The 20,216-nt window shown below is 35.7% G+C and overlaps 1 long non-coding RNA gene and 1 other non-coding gene across 2 annotated transcripts; one reads left to right on the forward strand and one right to left on the reverse strand.

The window, feature by feature from the left end:
* Window positions 1-1,557: 1,557 nt before the first annotated feature.
* Window positions 1,558-1,767, forward strand: LOC130996455 (small nucleolar RNA U3). The gene has a single exon (XR_009092628.1). It is a non-coding gene; the product is annotated as a small nucleolar RNA U3 (small nucleolar RNA).
* A 5,644-nt stretch (window positions 1,768-7,411) lies between these two features.
* On the reverse strand, window positions 7,412-8,515 carry LOC130996115 (uncharacterized). The gene is made up of 3 exons (XR_009092396.1): window positions 8,393-8,515; window positions 8,141-8,228; window positions 7,412-8,072 (listed from the first exon to the last, which is right to left on the reverse strand). It is a non-coding gene; the product is annotated as an uncharacterized LOC130996115 (long non-coding RNA).
* Window positions 8,516-20,216: the final 11,701 nt, after the last annotated feature.

The following is a 20,216-nucleotide window of genomic DNA, read 5'->3' on the forward strand; positions in this document are numbered from 1 at the left end:
AATAAATCAAGCTAACATTCAATATCTTTAGAATAGGCTTTAGATAAGGTTATAGGGGTTAAACATTAAATGTTAAAGAAATAAATAAACAATATATATATATAATAATGGAGAAATGTTATGCTACATATATACCTTACGTGAGCATCTTATGTGAGTATCGCTCATATTTAGCACTCGTTAGCGTTATCTTTTTTGTTTTAGACTTTTATTTTTATTCTAATACTTCATAAATTATTATTGAGATCATTAATTTTATAAATTACATAAAAATCAAAGTCCAAGTTATTTTTTTTTATAATTATTTGAAGTTAAAGGGAATATGAACAAATCAAATTTTTATTTTTATATAATTTAGAAAATTCTTGATCTTAATTATAATTTATGAAGTATTATAATAAAAATAAATATCTAAAAAAAATGCTAACGAGGGTTAAACATGAGCACCAAGTATCTAGCATAATATTTTTCTCTTTTTATATATATAATTCGGTTTAAAAAAATTCATATCCAACCAATTAAAACCAAATTAAATTTTGATATTTTAGTTAGGTTCGGTTCATTTGTTTGGTTTTCGAAGAATTATAAGCTCATGGTACAAAGTTGGGGGAAAGTTGGGGTCTTGGGTTCGAATCCCTTGTGGCGCGGCCTTTAAATTTTTTTGTTTAATTCTGTTAGTTTATCAAAAAAAAAAAAAAGTTGGGGGTTTCTTAGCTCCAGTTGTTATATTTATATACACGAATGAGAGCCAATATCGAAGTGGGATGATAGGTGTTGAAATTTGAAGCCAATTAATAAAAACAAATTACACTCATTCTGCTATCTATTTTATGAATGAAAGTCGCAATAAAAACAAGATAGCAATCGGTGGATACATGTTGCAATCTGGTTCACTCATTTAGGACATATTTTGAGGTAAAAACATCTTTATATTGCTGTAAGAAAAGTAGAGAAAACAACTGTGTGAACAAAAGTATGTATGAGAAGCATAGCACCTCCAATGAATAATATCAAGTACTCTTCGGTTTTTCCATCCATCTCCTACGTCGAAGCTGTTGGTGCCTGTTCAAACACTCAAAACACATTTGAATAACCAAAATCCAACAATGAAATTGCATCATTCATCCCCAATCTGCTAAACATGCTGCAGATCATGCTCCACATATATACATACTTCATTATATAACGTAGCCATAGCATGGCAGCGTGAAGAAGAGTTTGATAGTAGCATCCTGGCTGTTTTTCCATCTGATGCAGCTCGAGCTACTAACATGACCAGTAACCTTCTTACAGAAGCCATATTTATATGTTGTCTATACTTTTGTTAAATTTCATCGTACTAATTCATTTTGAGGAAGGCTCGTACAGTCGTACGTATTGTTATACATTGAATTGATCAAGGAAGAATATGTTATTGGCAGAGCTGTGGGTTTTTAATGGATTTAAAATTTGAGACAAATAGGCAGCTTCAAAAACGAAGGAATGTTATCTATCCCACATCGAAAAGAAATGAACAGACTAACTTATATTTAAACGCGAATAGCAGATGTATTGGTCACGACCTTACTTGAACAGGATCTGTTCTATAGGCTCGTACTTCTGTATCCTTGATTTCTAAGGAGACAGGAAACTAGGTCTGGTGGATGAACCATGACTGCTCGACCAGAGCGTGATTAACAGCCCCAGTGGTTAGGTTACCGAGCCGCTGGCGCAATAGAGGATCGTTCTCAGCTCGCTTTGGTTGGTCTGGCAGTTGTCTGACAGACTTCTTAACTTTTTTGTTTTTGGTACCTTGATAACTCAGTCTAGATGCATCGCACATCGAGGCAAGAGACAAAACGAAGATGATGGTCAAAAGAGTTGCTATTTTGGGATCACATATTTATTTAGCTAATTAGGTGAAGAGACGAGTTATTCTTGAGCAAAATGAGCTTATATTGAGATTTTAAATTTTTTGAGATTTTGAGATAAATGAACATATCAATAAATTCTTTGAACATAACCAATATAACTGATGAACATATGAATCTATTTAATTTATTTAAAAAACACGCCACTTGTAGGGATTGAACCCCAGACCAATGCGCGTTCATAAAAATTAATTGACAAGTTCATCAAAATGTACTTATATGTTCATTTATCTCAAAATCTCAAAATATATATAAATCTCAATTGAACCAATTCCTATATATATATATATATATATATATATATATATATATATATATATATATATATATTTATGGACTCACGCATAGTAATTGAACATTATTAATGGGACATATAGATTACTTATTTATTTGAGATGGAAAATATTGCTTAGTTCAAAGAAATACCAAATGGAAAATATTGCTTAGTTCAAAGAAGTATTGGTATGTAAATACTCAAATTTTTCTCATTTTGTATTCAAATTTTAAAATTTGCATATAAATACATAATTTTTGTATTTTTTTTCTGATTTTGCACACGATTTTAAAATATACCCACACCGTTGCTGACATGGAAGTCAGATTAATTGACGTGGCATAATCGGCGGTGCAACGAAACGACATAGTTTCACATTTTCTTAAACGTCATCGTTTTTGTTCCAGCATTTTTTAATGAGTTAATATATAAAACTATCCACTTTCATATTGTAAAGATAAAAATTTTCCACTAAGATAAAAATAATAAAAACTGTCCACTTTTTGATTGAAAAGACAGAAATACCCTCCTTCAAAAATATTAAAAATATGTACTCTCTCTCTCTCTATCTCTCCAGGTCTCTCTTCTCTCTCTCCACTCTCTTTTCTCTCTCTCTCCCTCACGGTACACTCTCTTCCCCCTTCTCTGTCTCTCTCTCTCTCTCCCTCCCTCTCTCCCTTCGAGCTCAGATCGCCGGCGAAGCGCCGCCGCCTCGGCCTCGTCGCCTCCGCCATCTCCTGCTTCGCCCTCGCCGCGAAGCGCCGCCGCCCCCGGCCTCGTCGCCTCCGCCATCTCTCTCTCTCCCTCTCCCTCTCCCCCATCGCCACAGCGCCCCACCCAATCCCTACAGCCACCGTAGAACCCTCCACCACCGAGGCTAGCCATGACAACCACCACCACGGAACCTCCCAAAACTCAGCCCCCTCACCACCACCACAGAATCCCTCTCCATCGCAGAGGCAAGCCGCCGCCGACGAAAGTCGCGCCGTCTAGGGTTTCATTCCCTTAGAGCGGCGCCGCCTCTGCTCACCTTCCGGCCAAACAATGCGGCGCCAGCAGACATCCCCAGCCACGACAACTTTCGGCGAGCCTCCTTCCCAGGCAAAATCGCCGGTCAAAAAAAAGAAGAAGCGCGAACACGGCGCCGCTGCTCTCTGCCTCCACACGATCTGCGCCGCTGCTCTCTGCCTCCACACCGCGTTGAATCAAATAATTTGTGTCTATTGGAGATTTACGCAGTTGATTTGTGCATGTATATTGATTGGGGATTTGCGGTTGATTTGTGGAGAATCTTGGGGATTTGATTAATTGGAGTTGGAATGTTTGTTGCTAGGAAATTGTGGTATCATTTGTACTTTGAAATAGATTTGATTATTTCGTGATAGCATTTGGATTCAGTTTTCCAATGCAATGTATATCCAACGAGCTTGATCCTTGTTTCTCCATTTGTTTTGATTTTTTTTAGTGATGATTTATGAATTTTATTTGAGAGATTGGTTAAAAGAGAAAAATATATTTTTGATAATTGATCATTAATGATCTTGAATTAATAACCAGATCTATAAATTCTCCACAGTTTAATGTTCTTGAATTCACAATCAGATTTATAAATTTACAACTTAATATTCTTGAATTCACATTAATCATATCTATGAATTCACAATTTAATATTTTTGAATTCATAACTAGATCTATGAATTCACAATAAAAACTCGAATTCACAACCAAAATAAATTCTAGTTTTAGTTGTGAATTCAAACTTTAAAAACTCAAATTCACAATTACTTGAATTAAATTCTGGTTGTGAATTCGACTGATTGTGAATTCACAACCAAAAAATTCTGACTCTGAATTAAATTTTGGTTGTAAATTCACAACCAAAAAATTCTTGTTGTGAATTCAACTGTGTAGGGTTTAGGGTTTAAGGTTTAGGGTTTAGGGTTTAGGGTTTAGAGTAGGTTTACGGTTTAAGGTTTAGGGTTTAGAGTGGATTTAGGGTTTAGAGTGGCTTAGGCTTGTGAATTCACAATAAAAAAATTCTTGTTGTGAGTTCGACTGTTTAAGGTTCAGGGTTTAGGGTTTATGGTTTAGAGTGAGCTTAGGGTTTAGGGTTTAGAATAGGTTTAGGATTTAGGGTTTAGGGTTTAGAGTGGATTTAGAATTTAGGGTTTAGGTTTTAGGGTTTAGGGTTTAGAGTGGGTTTACGGTTTAAGGTTTAGGGTTTAGAGTGAATTTAGGGTTTAGGATTTAGAGGGCTTAGGCTTGTGAATTCACAATCAAAAAATTATTGTTGTGAGTTCGACTGTTTAAGGTTCAGGGTTTAGGGTTTATAATTCACAACTATGGTTTACGGTTTTAGTTCAGTTCAGTTGTGAATTTACTGTTTCAGTTCAGTTCTGAATTCACAATTTTAATAATTTACAACTAGGGTTTAGGTTTAGGGTCTAGTGTTTCAGTTAAGTTCAGTTGTGAATTTACTGTTTCAGTTCAGTTGTGAATTCACAACTATGGTTTAGGTTTAGGTTTAGGGCTTAGTGTTTCAGTTCAGTTCAGTTGTGAATTCACAATGTAATAATTCACAACTAGGGTTTAGGTTTTCAGTTCAGTTGTGAATTCAAAACCAAAAAAATCTGGTTGTGAATTAAATTTTGATTGTGAATTCGACTGGTTGTGAATTCACAAACAAAAAATTCTGGTTGTGAATTCGATTGGTTGTGAATTCACAATTCACAACAAAAAAATTTTGGTGGTGAATTCACACTAGTTGTGAATTGCGAGATTTTTTAAATGGGTGATGTAAAGTGGACATTTTTTTAATTTTTAATGTGAAGGGTATTTTGGTAACAGTGGACATTTTTTAAGTTTTTTATTTTAGTGGACATTTTTTATCTTTACAATATGAAAGTGGCCATTTTAAAAATCCACTCTTTTTTAATTAGGTTAATTACATACTATAAATTAATGAACTTTCAACAAACTATCATTTTACACATGCACTTTAAAATCTTTATTAAAATTAGTCAATTTTTTTTTCTCATTTCACATATTTAGCCATTTTCTATCGAACATTACGTATGAAACGTCATTTCCATCCAACTATATAATACGACGTTAATTCTATTTTTCTATATGGTCATATTTATGCCACACAAGAATATTAATGTCAAGCGAGTATATTTATGACATGTCACCACAAAGAAAAATGGACGAATATGCAAAATGAGAAAAAAAATTAATAATTAAATAATTTTAATATAAACTTTAAAGTTCGTCAACAAAATGAGAATTTATTGAAAGTTCAATAATTTATACAATTAACCCTTTTTAATTTTTGTATTTAAGACGTTATTTTTGCAGAATTATATTCTTCAACCAAACTACTGCATATTAAACGTGATCACGTTTATAATAAAAAAAAGCATAATACAATGAATTGATGCTAATATGAGGCTTTGACTTACAAAAGATTATTGCTCAGAAGACATGATCACGATCACGCTTATTATGAAATATGTGTATTGCTCAGAAAACGTGATCACGCTTATTATGAAATAAGGAGTATTGCTCATAAAATGTGATCACGCTTATTGTGAAATAAGAGTATTGCTCAGAAGACGTGATCACGCTTATTATGAATAAGAGTATTTCTCAAAAGACGTGATCACGTTTGTTATATATGAAATAAGAGTCAATCTTGTTTAAATAATTCTTGTAACAAGAAATATATTAAAAAAGAATTAAAAAAACATCATAAATCGTCTTCGCTGTCGTCGATCTTGTCATTCTCTTCATCTTCCTTGTAACACCCCAATTTTCATAAACTTTTCAATATAAAATCTTTGAAAACTAATAGATAAAAATAAAATTTCTTGAATTATAAAAGTTTAAATCAATTTGAAATCAACTTGTCAAAACTAAAGTAGTAACATGAAAAAAAATGATAAACTAAAAAAGTAACATGTTTCAACTTAAAGTTCTATGGAAATACTAAATCTCTAGTCATTCTCGACTTCCATGGCCACCTCGACTCTAGAACTGCAAAACTGAGAAGATAAGGGGTGAGCATATTGAAAATATACTCAGTGAGGAACATAACAAAATATTCATATATGTCACATATATAATTAAATCACGTTATCATACTTGCAAACATACGCCAAGAGACCGGAGCCCCTTGACAAACATAATCATAGTTTGAGTCGATGGCTTAAGTCCCATGACCAAACACATACATAAATCAATGGCTTAGGTCCCATGATCGATCAATGACTTAGGTCCCATGATCACACATAACATAGATCAATGGCTTAGGTCCCATGATCGCACATAACATAGATCAATGGCTTAGGTCCCATGATCACACATAACATAGATCAATGGCTTAGGTCCCATGATCGCACATAACATAGATCAATGGCTTAGGTCCCATGATCGCACATAACAACATAGTCATAAGATGCACGTAAACAAGTAATCAACGCGAGAATAAAAACATATATAACCATATGAATAAGCGTAAAATCTCTCACCTTAATATCGAAACTTATAAAACCGGAAAGAAGGTCTTAATAGCGCCGCATCAGAAGAAATCGTCAAAATCGCAGCTGAACAGACCAGTCAGCTTCAAACCTTCGTTGGAAGCCTCAAACGTCCTCAAATCATATTTTACCCAGAAATACGACTTCTTCGTCTTCGAGAGAGCTTTCCGTGGCCGCCTGTTTCGCTTGAATCGGAGTTCTGTGGAGGAAGTTATGGCCGTTTTCCCGAAACTGCCAGAACTTGATTTCCTGCGAAAATCTGACTCCAGCTCAGATCTTCTGCCTACACGTTTCTGGCCCTCTCTGCTCTCTCTAAAACCCTAATTAATTAGGGTGTCCGTCTGTTTTAGGGTTTGAAAATAGATCCCATATTTATACTAGTTTTTAAAGAGTTCTAGTTCTAATAGGAAACAAAAATAATAATAATAATAATAATAATAATAATAATAATAATAATAATAATAATAATAATAATAATAATAATAATAATAATAATAATAATAATAATAATAATAGTCTAGATAAAATTAATGGTGCATATCTATATGTATCATGTAATTATTTAAAAAAATAAGCTATACAAGAAAATACTATTAATTAAACTTATAAAATAAATCTAAATTATCGGGGTGTTACATTCCTCCTCCTGCTCATCATCATCATCATCTTCATCTTCTTGTTCTTCTTCTTCTTCTTCTGCTTGAGGATGCTCTTTTCTTGGTGTTATTGCTGTTGTGGAGATGGTTGATCCCGGGACATCATTTCGACACCATTCGACAAAATCATTATTAGGTTGAATCATGCCGACTGTAGAATGTGATTCATTTTGCTGATAAGACTCATTACTCACTACACATTCATCCTCCTTATTCTCAACCACATTCCATATATTGCGCGCTTGTGCTCGGATAACAACTTTCCAATCATTGCCAAGTTTTATGTCATTAACATAATAAACTTGTTCTGCTTGAGTTGCCAACACATATGGCTCATTTGTCTTCCATGGTTTTGATAAGTTGACACTTGTATAATTGTATTTGTCCTTTTGCACTGACTTGCCTTCATACCAATCACATTGGAACAATGTCACTTGATTATTTCCAAAATAGTCCAATTGAACTATATCCACCAACACACCGTAGTATTCTTGAAATCCCATGTCATCTTCAACTTTCACAACCACACCACAGTTTTGAGTTTTTTTTTTCCCAAATCATGTCGCTTAGTATTAAACCGTAACCCATTCACTGTACAACCCTCACAATGAGTTACTCTTTTATCGGGACCACTAGCCAAGTGTACTAAACCCTCATGAAATCGTTCTTTTTCTTCATCTGATGCCAATGTGATCTAATGGAGAACATAAATTAGATGACGAGATAATAAATAATAACAAGGGAAATATTAACTAAACTTACTCGTTGGTCGAACCATTTTGTAAAAGTTTGATCATGCTCCTTCTCCACATCAATACATCCATTTCGTATCAGCATCTCCTTATGCTCACTACAAATATTACGCATAATATTAGATTGCCTTATGCCTTGTTTTCACCTGCTAAAAATTTAAATAAAATCTCTCTTCTACATTAATTTTATTTTATTATTAGGAGTACTTAATAATTTACTTATGATAATGAATACTAAAAAATAAATGAATAAGGTACGTACCTAATAAACTCCATCACTTCATCGCAATTCTTTAAAATATAGGTGTGCATCTGCTTTAGTGATACGTCATCAAAACAGTCATATACACCTTTTCCTAAGATACGAGTGTTCTCAGAAAAAACAAACAAGCTATTTTGTACGATATCTTTGCGTTTTTCATAATTACGCTCCACTTTGTTGAATTGTGTCTCAATATCATTCATATACATAGAGCAAAATGTCATGCATTATTCAGCAATATAGCCCTCTGCCATTGATCCTTCTAGATGTGCTCTGTTAGTAACATATTGCTTCAATCTATATAAGTACCTAAAACAAATGTTATAAAAATAAGCAAAAGAAATAATATTTTTTTTATCATGAATTTAAAACATAATGTGAATAAAAATGTAACTTCTAACCTCTCAATAGGATACATCCATCGGTATTGTACTGGTCCCCCTAAAATTGCCTCTCGTGCAAGATGAATGGGTAGATGCATCATAATATCAAAAAAGTTTGGAGGAAAAATCATCTCCAGCTTGCATAAGGTCATCGCAATTTGATCTTCAATACTATCCAAATCCATTATTTTCAATGTTCTCGAGCATATTTGTCTGAAAAAATGGCTAATTTCATGCAACGCTTCATACACACTGTTATTTAACAAACCACGCACTGAGATCGGCAATAATTGCTGTAAAATCACATGACAATCATGGGTTTTCAATCCTGTGATATGACATGTCGAAGCGTTAACACGTTTTGACAAGCTTGAAGCATATGCATCAAGATACTTTACTGAGGCTAAGAATGAACACAACTTTCTTTTCTCAGTCATAGTCAGTGAATAGCATGCTGGAGGAACCATATACGAATTTCCTCTTAACTTTGGATGTAATTCATGCCTTATGCCCATTTCCTGCAAGTCAAATCTAGCATTGATATTATCTTTTGTCTTCCAACGAGTGTCTAACAACGTACCTAGAATACTGTCGCACACATTCTTTTCAATGTGCATAACGTCTAGGTTGTGTCGTAAGCTTAGACTTTTCCAATATGGTAGCTCAAAAAAGATACTATGTTTTGTCCAATTCAAATCAACTTCACGTTTTCTCTTCTTTTGTTGTAATCGCACCTTTCCAAATGTAATTGGATGAATTTTAAGCAACTGTTGTGCGACACCCTCTCCATCCAAAGGAATTGGTTTACCTCTAGTTTCCTTATTTCCATCAAAACCAATTCTGTTGCTACGCCACTTATGATTATGAGATAAGTAACGTCGGTGACCCACGTAGAACACTTTTTTCTCATTTGGCAACCATCGACTGCATGTGTCTTTATTACACACCGGACATGCTAAATATCATTTTGTACTCCATCCTGATAAGTTTTCATATGCTGGAAAGTCATTTATGGTCCATAATACTGCTGCACGCAAGGTAAACATAGCATTGGAAGAGGCATCATACGTTTCAATGCCATGATCTCATAATTCTTTCAATTCATCAATGAGTGGTTCTAAAAAAACGTCAATGTCATTTCCAGGAGATTTTGGTCCCGGAATCAGCATTGATAGAATGAAGAAAGGAGCTTTCAAACACTTCCAAGGAGGAAGGTTGTATGGCAAAAGTATCACTGGCCATGTGCTATGAGTCAAACTCATGTTAGAAAATGGATTAAAACCATCACTGGCTAAACCAAGTCTAACATTGCGAGGTTCTTGTCCGAAAGATTCATACCTTTTGTCAAAGTCCTTCCACTCTTGAGCATCAGCTGGATGTCTTAAAACTCCATCATCAGTTCGTTTTTCTTTGTGCCATCTCATATCTTCTGCAGTCTTTTTAAACATAAATAACTTCTGCAATCTCGGTTTTAATGGAAAATAACGTAAAATTTTTTGCGGGAACATCTTCTAAAATTTTTAGTGGAATCTCGTTTTTCTTTGTGCCATCTCATCACTTGTAGACCCCTCAGCAAAGACATTACTCCTTGTTGAAGCATGAACATCTTCTAACATACTCTGTATATCAACAAAATTTTGGTGGCCCATATCACCTATAGTTTCTCCAAACTCATCATCAACCATTCTATCATCTTCATCAGAATCACTATATTCTTCACCATGAAGAACCCATATGACATACGATTTGATAAAACCGTATTTAAATATATGATCTTCAACATTATTTCGATTCTGAAACAAAACATTATTGCACTTTTTGCAAGGACATCTAATCTTCTCTCCTATATCTTTAGAAGAATATGCAATAAGAACGATCACTTCTCTAATTGAATGAGGCTAGACCTAGCTATAATTTTTGTTGTAATTTAAAGAATAAATATATTTTGAACACTCGCGATTTTTAAATTCGTTAATTTAAACGCTTTCACAATTCATACACGATTATTTATCGGGTGTGCATGGTGAATTAACAATTTTAATTTTATTTATTTATGTCATTATGAGTATACTAAAAACGATATTTTATTATTGATTGAACATTATTAGATATTACAAAATTTGCATTCATTGATCTTACCCATTCATATTATTAAAAATAATTTATCATATAATTATATAATTTCTGAATATGTTAAATAACAATCATAGTCATATATATGTCTGAATTATATTCTTTTTTACATTTATAAGTTTCAATTAACTACGCATTGTTTGATTCATACATACAGAATTATAACAATTAATACTCAATTGAACAAGGCACAATCGCATGTCTAATTCAATGATAGTGCACATTAAGCATACTCAATATTTTTTTTTTCTAAATTAACAGTGCTAGACATAAAATTAAGAGTAATTTAGAGAATAAATATTTAACACTTACGATTTTAAACTCATGATTTACAAGCTTTAACAATTCGAGTATGAATGTCTATTGGGCGTACTGCGTACATGGTGAATTAACAAATTCAATTTTCTTTTTATGTTATTAATAGTATATTAATGATGATATGTTATAATTAAGTTAATTGGATATTATTATGAAATTCTCATTCATTAATCTAAGTCATTCACAATGAAATTTTATCAATGAATTTTAATAAAATTTATTTTATACTTATATAATTTGTTAATATTTTAAATAAATATTATAGTTATATGCAATAATGATATTCTTTTATAGTTGTTAGTAATAAATTAATATTTATATAACTTATATGTAGAACTTTTCAAAAGGATATATGTAGAGTTTGATTTAGTTTGTAATATGAATTAGTTCCTATTATATTATCTATCAAAATTATTGCAAATTAAACGTGATCACGCTTATAATAAGAAAAGCGTGCATAATGGTTTGACGTGTTTTGTTTTATAATTGGACCAAGAATATTTAACAGAAAACATGATCACGTTTATTATTAAAAAAAGGCAGACTTAATTTAGCAGCGTCTTCAATATTGCTAGAGGCAATCCAAATAAGTGCAAGTATATCTAAAAAAAAGAAATAATTTTATTTTGAAAAATATATGAAACGTGAAATTTAAATTTTTGGAGAAAATCTAAAGCATAAAACTTACCGCCAATATCAAATATTTACCGCAAAAATATGGAAGAATACATATTTACACGTTCTCATCCACTCACGTTCTCCCACTTCAGTCACCACTCAACAAATTAAACCCTATTCTTCTTCTCTCATTCTCAACTCACGTTATTCACTCTGCAGCAAATTTCTATACTTCTTCTCCTCATTCTCGTCTAAATCTGTGCTCTCCTGCAAACCACAAAATTATATTATTTTCTATTGCATCTTCCCAACATCATGTCAAGCGGTCGCATCGTGAACACCACGTGTAAGTTGTTATTTTTGTTCATTGAATTTTTTCTTTTCGATTTTCTTTATATGAGAAATAATATATTTTTTCCTCTACAGTTGGTGAAATGGATGAAGATCGATTTCCAAGAAGAGTTGGTGGAACAATCAATGGAGGAAACAATAATTTCACAACACGATACGGCTAATGGTTTTATTATTAATTTCATGTTTGTATGTAATTTATATTCGTATTGTGATTGGTTACCTAAATCATAATATATAGTATTTGATATAGGTGCGCCCAAACGGAATGTCAGAGGTGTTACGAAAGGCTTATCACTCCAAAAGAAATGTCAGCGTACTCCAAAATTAGACGTGATTATACATCCGACAAGAAATCGGATTGTTGGCGAGAATGCTAAAGACTTCAAGACGGAAGCGTGTGTGATGGTAAAGCAATTTGCACAAGTTCAACACCCTCGTTGGAAAGACATCCCAATGGAAAACAAGAGGAAGATGTGGATTGGAATGAAGGTATACAAAAATATTTCTTTTCACTATCAATAGTTCATTCCATGAAATTAGTGGGCAAGTTTTCTGTGTTATCATGTTTATTTTCTGTTTTTTCTAAGCAATTACCTTTTTCTTGCAGCAAAAGTTTAATCTGGAAGAAGACGTCCACGTCAAAAAAGTAGTATTTGCGCAATTCAATCGCCAATATAGGAGCTACAGGCATAAGTTGCACGTGCACTATCTTACAAACAAGGGAGAAAGAACTATCTTGGATAAGTCTCCACATGGAGTAAATCGTGAAGATTGGAAACTACTAATTGATTATTTTGAGAGCGATGCATTCAAGGTAATATAGTTTTTTTAATTCATGTATGGTTGTGGTTGATAATGTTGATATACTTTGTTCGGTCGACATTGATTTTATTTATGTGGTATGTGATCTTTTGGTAATTTGGTTTCAATGAGCATATTTGAATTCTTGAAGTATAGTATGAACTAGACATGACCATGCCTATTGTGTAATTGAATGTTTAAATCTATTTTGAAATATACGTGACCATGCCTATTCTTCATTTGTCTACTGAAAGCTATTTGTAAAATATGCGTGATCATGTTTACTCTTTTCTGCCAAACTGTTGAACCTATGTCCAATATATGTGTGATCATGTTTATTCTTAGATTGTCTTACGTCTTTTTTTTTTTTGCTGCTGAAAGCTAATTGTAAATATGCGTGATCACATTTACTCTTAAATTATATTCTACCCCACTGATGAAACCTATTTTGAAAATATGCGTGGTCACGTTTATTCTTAGATTGTCTTATGTCTTTTTTTATTGCTGAAAGCTAATTGTAAAATATGCGTGATCATGTTTACTCTTAAATGATCTTCTACCCAACTGTGGAAACCTATTTCTAAAATATGCGTGATCATGTTTATTCTTAGATTGTTTTTTGCCTTTTTTTTTGACATATTTCACGTGTATTGTTTGAAGAAAATTAGTGGGATAAATAAAGAGAATAGACAAAAACTTACAATGAATCACTCATGTGGAACAAAATCCATTGCCTAAGCTTGCTATGAAGAGGTACATGATTATTAATGTTTGTCCAATCGAAATAGTGCATATTTGAATTATATGTTGTTAACGTTAACATGTTTACGATATTAGCGTGATCCTGAAACTGGCGAGGAGCCTACTCGTACAGCCGCATGGAGAAAAAGTCGATACAACAATGAGAAAAAAGAATGAGTCGATGATGCTTCTAAAGAAGTCTATGTGAGTGCATATTTTTGTTTATGTGTACATACATATGTATGAAGTACAAATTCTAATATAAATTGTTATGTTCAGGAAAAGCTTATTATGTGTCAAAGTCTACCAGAAGACGGTGGAGAACCTATGACCGAGGATGAAGCATTCATAAAAGTTCTTGGAGAAGAAAAATCTAGCAGATTACGTGGATGTGGAGATGGGATCAAGCCAACTTCTAAAAGAGGAGAAAGGATAAATCTTGATCTTCAAAAGGAGAATGAAGAATTAAGAAAACAAAATCAAGAATTGACAGCTCGATTTGAGTCCTTAGAAGCTCAAGTTAGTAACAATGAAGTCAACCTACAGACTCAAGTCGAAGCTGTTCTGAGAATGCGGCTCCCAGGTCTCATGCAAAGCTTGAGTCAAAATAGTGAAACTCCAAATTCCAATTAATGTCGTTTAGGTGTCTTTTAATGTATTTATTTCCAAACAATGTGATATGACGTTTAATGTGTTTTATGAAATATATTATTTTAATTTAATTTTCTCAATTTTTTATATATATTTCATATTTTTAATGAAAGAAGAATTGATAATATTGTATATTAACTAGCAAATTAGATAAAAAATATTAAATATGATGAATAATTTAAATTTAGTGACAAATTGCATAATTGACATTATATTAATATTGTGACAACCTTCAAAATTATTTTCCATCACTAAATTATTATCAATTTGTGACACTAATTATAGTGATAATAATTTATGTCACTATAGAATTTCTTTTAGTCACTATTGGTGAAGTCTAACGTTCAAACCTATCTAAACTAGTCGGAAAAGGACGTCGGAATCACCTGTATCACAGTGTGAGAGAGAATTTTCTTGAAAACTTGCAGATGAGATTTCTTAAGGTAAAATTGCATATATGATATATTGGTTTACAAAGCGTATTTATAGGATTACATTAGGGCGAAGGGTAAAAGGGGCTTTTCATGTCGTTCACGTACTCCACATGCGGCGTACGTGAACGTTTCTCTCTCCACTAACAAACTCTCTAACTATTTTGCAGCTTTTTGTTGAACACGTGCTCTCTTCAAGCTTTCACTGCTGGTTGTTTCCACTCCCTAGGTCTTCTCCGTATGTCGCTTTAGTGCTGCGCTGTCCTCTCTAGTCTGCGCAGACATTCGACGGCGCCGCTATCTTTTATGATATGGCTTTGCCTCTTTCGATCCGAGTGGGCCTGGAGTTTAAACCAGCTTCTTTCTTAGTCTGCGCCGACATTAATCGTCGCCGTTGTATTATTTCGACGGTCGTGTGGTGTATTCACGCTTCTTGAGTCGAGTGTGTTCCGGGGCTAAGTCGGCGCCGCTGTCCTTGTTTGGGGTAGGATGGCTGATGGGATCCTCACTCCTCATCAACTATATTAATTTGCTTCAGTGTTGAAATAGATTTGTCACTAAAATAATATTGTTATAATGACAATAAAAAATATATATTTTGTGACAACTATACTGCGTGACATTATTACGGAATAGTAGTGACGATTGTATCATGTGACTAAATCGAGTCGTTTTAGTGACGGTTGCCACATGTGACTATATACAAATTGTTTTGGTGACAACTGTAGAATGTGACTAATTTATGTGCTTCTAGTGACGATAAAGACATGCGATTACATACCAAATTATATAGTGACAGTAAATATACGTGACTAATTGATGGAGTTGTAGTGACGATAAAAAAATGTGACTATATATCGAATAATTTAGTGACAATTAAAATGTGTGACTACATAAGTGATTTATTGTGACAAATAATTCATGTCACTGAAACAATGAACTATAATGACGATCATTGTACGTGGCTATAAAAGTTCAATATTGTGATGACTAATTATTGTCACAACATCATCATCTTCAGTGACAAGATCATCAGTCGCTATACTTCAATATGTAGTGACGTTATTTTTGTTGTTGTCACTAATACTTTTAGTGTCGGTGCATACAGTCTCGACTCAACGACGAACACAAAAGTCGTCACTAAGCACTTATAGTGACAATTTTGATACATACAGTGACAAAAAATGTCGCCACTAAAAATAGTTTTTTTTGTAGTGATTTGTGTTTTCTTCTTTCTTTAATTATTTAAATTTTGAATATTCTTTTAATTGTTCCAAATGACAGTGCCGTTCTGCTATAACAGCAGGGTCGCCTGCATGAGCAGCGCCTCCTCTGGTGACTCTGTAGAAGATGGATGAAATTACGTGTGTGTGTGTGTGTGTGTTCAGGATTTAATTTTGGGTTTTCAGTTTTACTTTTATTCTTAATTAAATTTAATATGTTTTTAATTTATAAATTGATGTATTTTAGGATCAAATTAAAAGGTGATGATATAAACCAGAAAATGGAAAACCCTTGTTTATTTTCTGGCTATTACCCCTTTTATTTTTATGGAAAACTCTTGTTTATTTTCTGGCTATTACCCTTTTATTTTTATGGTTAATATTAACCTTTGCTTAAGTAACATAGTTATTTTAATATTTGCATCTTCAATAAAATTGTGTCATTTCTGCCATGCGTGTGTATTTCTGGGGTGAGAAGTTTTTGAATTTCTTTTTGTAATTGTACTGAGCGTTTGGTGCTTTCTTGTCTTCGTAGGGTTTCTTCCTCTGTCTATGACGTCTTGTCATTTAATGACTGACACCTTTGCTATTCCCCGTACACGTCCTTTCACAGCCCCAGACTCGATCTACACCCTCCCTTTTCAACCGCCATTTTCGTGATTAAATCTGGACCCTTAAGTTTTTAACCCTAATGATTTCCCTCCTTTTCAGTCTTTTCGAATCCACCTCCTCTATAAATGTTCGTTCTCTCTTCTTTTCCTTCTTCTCTTTCCTCTTTCACTCTTCTGTTTCGGTTTCTCCTCTCTCCCCGCCGGTCGTTCCCCTTCCTCTTCTCGCCCTCCCTGTCGCTAGGTTTAACCAGGTATCTCTTCTCTCCTTCCTCTAGCTTTGCGATATTTTACTTTTTCCTTTTAACGGTTTCTTCATCCCCCTTCCTTCCCCTTTCTCGCTCCGTGCTGTTTTCTTGTTCGCAATTTTGCATTATCCATGGCCGCTTTGTCTGCACTCCCCCAATCCACTCTGTCTACCCGGTCCATGAAGATGATAAGGGATGCCCTTCGTATCGATGTTGGTGATTCGGATTACAAAATTCGGATCCAGAATCCCGCTAACCCTGATTCCGATATGCCTGATACTTTCCGGGGCATTAATCCTGATGTTATTCCGATCTGGGTCGATCAGGTTGATGCTGGACTGCGCATCCCTCCCTCTCATTTTTTAATTGAACTATGTAATTTGTATGGCATTCCCTTTTTTCAACTTTCTCCTTCTTCTATTCGTCGAGCCCATGTGCTACATATAGTCTGCGCCGCTAACAATTATCCTTACAGCGCTGCCCTATTCCATAAGACCCATGTTCTGAAACGAACAGGGTCCCATTATAACTTCACCTCCAAGGCTGGGGGTTATATGGCTTTTATGAAAAAAATGACCTCTTTAGACAAAGATTTTCAAGATAAATATTTCTTTGTCCAAACCCGAAATGGCACTTGGCCAGACATTATCGGCGCCGATGCCCAACTTCAATGGCATCAAACTAAGCATCTCACCCCTTCTAGTTCTGCGCGTGTCACTGATATTGAACATATTCTTCTGACGCGATTGGCCGAGGCCCGGGTCAAGGAAGTTTTGGATGTGAAGGTGCTGGTGACTAGACCCTCTGTCTTGGCCGGTGCGGGCTTATTCTCCCGCTATCCCCTATCTCCCGAGGGTATTAAATGTGTTTTAACATTAATACTTGTCATGTTTTGCTTTTACGTCCGCTCCTCTTTCTTGTGAATGTCTGATTTGTTCTTTGGATTGTGTTTCTGATGTGCTTTCCATTTTGTTTGCTCTGTGTTAGGTATGGATACGTGGAAAACCCCGTCGGTCGGTGTCATTGATAGTTTCAACTTTTCTCAGAGTGATGCTGTTGAACCATCTCCAGCTGCGCAGACTGTAGGCGGCGCCGCGCAAGCCATTGCCGCGGGGTCTTCCGGCTCTCGATGCCCCCTAGTTAATCCCCTCCGGCTTCGCGATGAGGATACCGAAAATGTGGAAGAGGATGATCCTCCAGCTCTGAAGAAACGAAAAGGTGCTTCGACTAAGAGGCAGTTGCAACAGAAGAAAAAGAAAACCACGACGCCTGCGGCGCAGCCGGAAATCGTCGTATTATACTCAGAGGATGCTACCTCCTCTGCTCAGATGCCTGTTTCTCCTCACCGTTCCCGCGATGTTGGGGTGTCCTTTGGAATGGGGATCGCCCCTCGTGTTCTTGGAGATCTAACTGGCGAAGAATGTCGATCTCAAATGATCGCCCAGATTGCTCCGGCTGATCTTCAAGCTCGTGAGTCCTTGAACCGCCAGCAAATGGCAGATGGCCTTGTGATGACGATTGAGACGGTGGGCTTATTTTCGTTTATTCTATTTTCACTTTTTTTTAGATGTGTGTTCCCTAAGTTCCTTTGTTATATCATCTGCGCAGGCTAGGGTTGAATGTTTGGCCGTTGTTCGAAGTCTTCTCCGTGCAGAGGGCGAGGTCCAGGCCAAGGATAAGGAGTTCCTAGCGGCGCTGGCCCGATGTACTACTGCTGAGGAGGAAGCTCGCCGTTTGCGAGAGGAAAATGAGAAGTTGAAGGCTGAGAGGTTGTCCGTTGATACGGAGCTGGCTCGGGTTCAGGGAGAGTTAGCGCGTGTGAAGCATGAGAAGGAAAAAGAACTCGCAGCAGCCGCCCAAGATCATGCGGAGAAGTTGGCTGCCCTCAAGCAGGAGATCGTGGCGAAAGAAAACGCGGCTTTCCAGAATGGTATCAAGCAACACCGGCTGCGCTATTTTCTTTCCCCGGAGGGTCATGCGTTCTTGCGTATCATGTTGCAAGAAACCATCATCGCATTCACCTGTACCCCCGAATTGCTGACTGTTGCTGCTCCAGCGTTGAAATGGCTTGTCAAGGAGTCTACCCAGATTACTCTTAACTTGACCCAAGCTTCTCTTGAGCAGAGAGCCTTGTGCGAAAATGATGCGGTGTTGCATGCCATTGATTCCAATGCTCTTGGAAAAAATGTTGGGTATCCGCGCTGACTCGCCACCGACTCCCGAGTGGTGGTTCCCTATTGTAGACAAGGCCATCAACTTGTTTGTGATGGGCCGCGGTGCTAACCCTCCGCCTACTCTGCCTGCTCTGCCCTTTATTAGGACGCCTTATATGGACGAGATCCACTCTCGTATCCGATCAGTTCGGGGTAACTACCCAGGTGGCGGAGTGTTCTATGAGCCAGCTCCCGTGATCGTGGCGGCGCCGGCTTCTTCCGCGCATGAATCTCCGCAGCCCGAACCTTCCGGTGGGGACAATGGTGGCAACACGGATGAGGAGGTACAGATGGAGAAACCCCCAACTTCACTTTCCAACCCTTAGATGCTAGAACACTACCTCTTCTGGCTTTGAAAACTTCGCATATTTGTAATGGGACTTTCAACTGACGAGAATTGGTGTAATTTTGTAATTTGTTTGGCGCTCGTATGAATCTTTCCTTTTTGGTATCTTCTTCTTCTTTGTAGCCATTGATTATTTCGCGTTTTGTTTTTGTAAATGTCGTGTGTTGCTCATAAATTCTCCGTTGCTATTGCGCAATGATATTTCTCGAATCGGATTACTCTCCGAATGACAGCTAGGACCGTAATCTTGATTGATACTCTACACCCCCATGCTCATCAGAATGTTCAGACTCGGGGTTCAACCATGGAAATTTTGGCTGATTCTTTGGACAAAATGTTTGTCTGCGCAGACTCGGGACCTCGGTCTACGCGGACTGGGGACCTGGACCATCGTCTTTTAAGTCTTGCAGTTAATGCCTCAACCGCTACCATTGGTATCCTCGTAATGCCTTAGACTTTGCAAATTACACCTTGTATCGTGCAGTTAATGTCTTAGACATCGCAATTTATGGCTTAGCTTATGCAATTAATGCCCTCTATGAACCAGCTCACATATGTCGTTTGTTATCTTTTCATCATTCATTCGCAAACGCTGGTCCACATTCGCAAATGTGTTAAGATTGGACTTGGTAAAATTATGGTTGCATTCTTTATTTAAGTTTCATGTGTTGGAGCGTATTTGTGCTTCCTATTTTGATTAGAAGGCCTCGACTGAGCAATCGCTTTTTTGCGTCAATCGGCACCGACTTGAGGTTA

The sequence above is a fragment of the Salvia miltiorrhiza genome, chromosome 7 (genome assembly GCF_028751815.1).
Source record: "Salvia miltiorrhiza cultivar Shanhuang (shh) chromosome 7, IMPLAD_Smil_shh, whole genome shotgun sequence".
Lineage (NCBI taxonomy): Eukaryota > Viridiplantae > Streptophyta > Magnoliopsida > Lamiales > Lamiaceae > Salvia > Salvia miltiorrhiza.